This window comes from Porites lutea, chromosome 3 (assembly GCF_958299795.1).
Source record: "Porites lutea chromosome 3, jaPorLute2.1, whole genome shotgun sequence".
Taxonomy (NCBI): Eukaryota; Metazoa; Cnidaria; class Anthozoa; order Scleractinia; family Poritidae; genus Porites; species Porites lutea.
Genome location: NC_133203.1, coordinates 37,541,682 through 37,547,085, shown reverse-complemented (window position 1 = coordinate 37,547,085; position 5,404 = coordinate 37,541,682). Strand labels below are relative to the sequence as shown.

Sequence of the window (5,404 nt, the reverse complement as noted above, 5' to 3'; positions counted from 1 at the left end):
TTGTGGTTGTAGTTTTACCGCCATGTTGCATAGAATGAGATTTGGTGATTAAAGCCTGATTTTTCCGGCAAACGTCTTCCTTAGTTCACTACACGCTGTACAACAATCTCTTCAGAAACTGCGCTCTCCTCTCCTGTTTTCTTGCCTTTTCTCTTTGCCTTTTGCACTGCCGCATACCTCCACCACTCTGCCATCTTGACAAGAACCATGGCAACAAATTACATGCGCATGGGTTTATGGAAGTAATTTAGCTGGGAGGCCTGGGCGCTGGTTTGGCAGTGGCAGGACTTGGCCACGCGAAGAATTTGAATTTACTTTCAAAGTAAAGTAGATTTTCTCATGGCGGAGCACTGCCACTAGCTTTGTTTCGCATTCTCTTTTCAAGTTGAATTCAATTGCAATCCACTTTAACTCCAACTTAGATTCCGTAGTGCATTCTCGTTTTACAATGTAATCAATTTTAAATTTGAGCTAATTTGGATCGTGTTTTACTTTGATTTGCATTTGTATTTGATTTTCAATTTTACTTCATTTTAACTCACCTCCTTGTGTCATGATTTGTTCGGTTTTAATTGACTTTAATGTAAAGTTAGATTCTGTATGCATTCTTCTTTAAAATACACTTAATTCTAATCTCAGGTTATTTGAATCGAGCTTTTTGTTTTACATTAAATTGCGTTGATATTTGATTTTCATTAGATGTTCATTATGTTTTGCATTTTTAATCAATTAAAAAGGAATTAATGCCCTGAAAACTGAGTGGCAGTCCTCGGCCACCATACAGGTGGCAACACCGGCGATGCCAGATAGGCATCACAAGGGAAGACTACAGGGCAGCAGTGCAACCAGGAAAGGAGATCGTTTGGACATGCATTTACTGTGCTGATGATGATTCCATACCCATTGCTGAGAGTACAAGACTCGATGACTTTGACATTCCACCGTCACTTGATACACCGTCCCAGCGATCAACAGCGGAATACGATAGCCGAGAGAGCTTGGAGGACAACCGTAAGTTTCTTTTCTTTTTTCTTGTACTTGGTGTTTCCATAGTGAATTATTATGATTAATCAGTTAGTCTGTCTTTTCTCTTAAAATCCGTCAAGTTCTCGCAATCCGCGACGTTATTGTTAAAATAAGTGATTGAGTTGAGACGAGAAAGCAATAGTTAATCACAATCACTCTTTTCGGTTTCTTTTTTTATAGTTATTGTGATTTTTGAAGTTTATTCCACAGATAATAATGGCCTCACCGAGTCTTCAATTGCTGAGCCACTCCCAAGCCGCGACGTCACTGCCAAACACTGAGCCTCAGTTACTTACTATCTAGTGGAAGAGGGAACCAAACGCGGGAGAGCCATGCTAGTCGATAGCGTTGGATTTACTTATAACATAAATGCCAAGAGATCCTACGCTACTTATTGGCAGTGCATGGTCCATCCAAAAGGCAACCCCTGTAAGGCCTCGGTAGCAGAAAGGGATGGAACATTCCAAGCGGGGAAGAATTCCCATAACCACTCGGCGGAAGTTGGCGCTGCAACTGCGAGAAAGATCGTACCTACGGTTAAAACCAAGGTGCTGGAGAACAAGCTCAAGCCAGCTTCGGCGATAGTGAATGAGGTAATTACAACCCTTTTTACAGGGTTTTATTCACTCGTTGTTTGCATCAAAAATCCTCACTCGCTTGTTCATGTGTTTTGACCCAAAGAACTTGTGAATATAACCCCGTACGCCGCATGACATAAATTATATCAATTAAAAATAGTTCTCTCGAATACAGTTTAGATGATAACCATGCCTAAAATAAGAACCTAGTTTAACTGTAACTCCATTGATCTGTTCTTATGTTTTAGGTCCTGTTGGATCAATTGACAGAAGCCCTGTGCCCAGCCCTTCCCAAACCCGAGAACATAGCAAGGGCTGCCAACCGCCTGCGCCAAAGTTTACGACCTGAAGACCCGAAGGACCTGAACTTCGAGCTGATAGAAGAATGTATTCGCCAAGGATTCTACCAGACGGATGTAATAGTGAAGAACCGACGGCATCTCATATTTGCCAGACCAAAGCAGCTGCAGACTTTGGCCATAGCAAAGTCCTGGTACGTCGATGGCACCTTCAAGCTAGTACGGCATCCCTTCAAACAGCTTGTAACCATCAACGCCTTTGTTAGATCTGGCGAGTGCGCCGATTGCACTTGCCCTTATGTCAAACAAGAAAGGAAAAGACCATAAGAAGGTAATAGAAATTTTAGTATCTAATAATGTGAAGTGAACGTATGCTTATCTAATAAAGGTAGAGCAGTTCCTTTTGAATCACATATAAATGTTTAATTCTCACTGAGGCAATCTTGATGTCACGTCTCACTTATACGCATCTCTACTTTGTCGTTTCAACAGGTATTGAGGACGCTCATTGACTTGCTGCCGAGTGAACCAGCCGTCCAACGGGTTACCCTTGATTTTGAAAAGGCCTTGTGGCTTGCGTTTAGATCAATCCTGCCTGCAGTAAAGATACAAGGTTGTGTCTTTCACTGGACACAAGCAGTGTGGAGAAAGGTTAGTAAAAGAAAACAAATTAAATAGATTACAAATGCAAGGGGACTAACGACAAGTAGGCTTATTACACAATTTAAAATGACTTACCAAACTGACGCGTATTATTACATGAATCTACTCGCTTGTTACGTGTGGGCTATCCGAGTAACAATTTAAAATGACTCACCAAAACTGACGTGTATTATTACATGAATCTACTCGCTTGCTACGTGTGGGCTGTCCGAGTAACAATTTAAAATGACTCACCAAAACTGACGTGTATTATTACATGCATCTACTCGCTTGTTACGTGTGGGCCGTCCGAGTAACAAATAAAAAAAGATTACACAATTTAAAATGACTCACCAAACTGATGCGTATTAGTAGATGAATCTACTCGCTTGTGACTATGCCTAAATTAATAAGCGATGTTAATTTTTTATTTTTCAAAGGTACAAGAGCTAAGACTTCAATCGGCTTACTCCAGAGACGACAGTGTATTCAGATACATCGAGAAGCTGATGGCCCTTCCCGTCTTGCCGTTTCACGAGATCGCACCGATGTTCGTTCGACTGAGTGTACAGACCCAAGCACAGCCCCTTTTGGATCTCGTCGACTACATGAAAGGCCAGTGGATCGAGAACCCCGTCTTTACACCACAGGACAGGAGCGTCTACAAACAATCAATTCGTACCAACAACGACATAGAAGGTTGGCATAACGCCCTAAATCGCAGAGCTGGTGGGAAATGCAACCTGCCTTTATATTATCTGATTGAGCTACTGGACAGGGAGGCGAAACTCACAGCTCTCACCATTAGGCTGGTCTCCGAGAGGAAATTGAAGCGCATGCAGCGTAAAACTTACAGACATCTACAAGCCAAGTTGTTTGAATACTGGGAGCAGTATGACAAGCAGCAGAAGACCGCCTCACAGCTCCTCAAGGTCTGTACACATCTAAACAGCCCAGCCGTTAAAAGTAGTTACGCAGAAGTACTTGAAATTATCTCATAGGGGCAGGTATCACTCTGATCGCCCACACGTCCCCGCATGTAATAAGGTATATTTTAATTTAAGTGTATTGGTTAAGTTGATAGTAGTTGATGTGCACAGAAAAATTTGAAAAATGTTTATTAGTGGTTTAGTCAAAAGTACTGAACGTTAGGGTAGCCATATTACTACCATTATATTGGTTTTGTTAAAAGTAGCTACATATAAGTATTTGAAATTGTCTTTATAGGGGCGGGTATCACTCTGATCGCCCACACGTCCCCGCATGTAATAAGGTATATTTTAATTTAAATGAATCGGTTAAGTTAATGGTAGTTGATGGCACTTGTTTTTTTTTGCACAGAATTTGAAATTGTCTTTATTGGGGCGGGCGTCACTCGGACAGCCCACGCGTTCCTGAATGTAATTCGTGTTAATTGTAAGCAATAAATATGTTTGTGTATTACAACAACTTCATTGAAAAATTCCTGTAGCCAAACCAGAGTCACTACCGGAACCAGAAATGGGAAGTGAAGGACATTGAGACATTCAACGTACGTCACTTAGCAACCACGTTAATATTTCATCTGAAGATGGAGGCGTTTTTATCAGGTCTCTTGGAAGTTGTGGACCTTCCTTCAAAGAGAAAAGCTTCCTGATAGAACACAACAACAGTAAGACCTGTTTCATATCGGTAGATTGATTTGCGGATTACAGCTATTGTACATGCAACACACAAACGCTGTGATAGAGCGAAATCAACTACAAGACTAGGCTTGAGAGTTTGTTTGTATGCTCAAATGTTGACATCGGAAATCTGAACTGAACTGGCTTCTACACATATGAATGTTGCTAATGTTTGCATGTTGACTTCTAAACGTTTGCGAACTGACTTCTACACGTTTGCGAAACGACCGACATTGCAAGATGGCACAAAAACTGAACAGGCAACACTTGTTGATGCAGAAACCCAGACGGAAGAATTTGATAACAAAGTAATAGGGCAAGATGCCACGGAAACTGAACAGGCAACAATGCTTGATGAAGAAACCCAAACAGAAGAGTTTGATTATTTATTCTAGAGACCGAATCGTTATTCACCCCCAGACATTGATTTCTTCGATACAGACCACAAAAATCACTTTTACACCGGTTTACCCACCAAAGAAATCCTAATTACAACCCTCCAGCATGTGGCACCTCATGTTCCTTGACGGTCCACAACACTGAATAATTTCCAGGAATTTGTGTTAGTACTGATGAAATTGAGACTTAATATGCCCTTTCAAGAACTTGCATTTCGATTTGGGGGTGAACGTCACCACCATTTCAAGGATTTTTTCGTGTTGGATTACGGGGATGGACGTTCGCCTGGCCCTACTGAATCATGGGGAGGGCGCACCTCCGATAAGTTTTTAACAGAAAACTGTAGATGTTTGGACGAGCTTGTGCCAAGGGATGTAGTCATGGCAGACAGGGGCTTCACGGTGGCAGAGAGTGTGGGCATGAGAGAGGTACGACTGGTAATTCCAGCATTAACTAAAGGAAAAAGTCAATTGGACCCAGTAGATGTTGAAAAAACTAGAGGGATTGCGAATGTTAGCATATGAAATATATCATCCTTGAAGGTACTCTTCCAACTGATTTTCTCGTATCCAGTCAGAATACCCCACCAGTCATTGACTGTGTCATCCGAGTTTGTGCAGCTCCTGTTAATTTATGTCCACCAATATTACCATATGACTAGGAATTTTGTTACATCAGGACAGCTCTGCCAGGTTGTTCAAAGCACTCAAGAGCTAATCCTGGATAAGAGCAAATTTTCATCTCTGTTATGTAACTTTTCAGTGAGGTTTTCCAGTTATGTGTTTTGACCAGTTGT

The 5,404-nt window shown here is 41.5% G+C and overlaps 1 pseudogene; it reads left to right on the top strand.

The window, feature by feature from the left end:
* Positions 1–207: 207 nt before the first annotated feature.
* LOC140932243 (uncharacterized) lies at positions 208–5,132 on the top strand (annotated as a pseudogene).
* Positions 5,133–5,404: the final 272 nt, after the last annotated feature.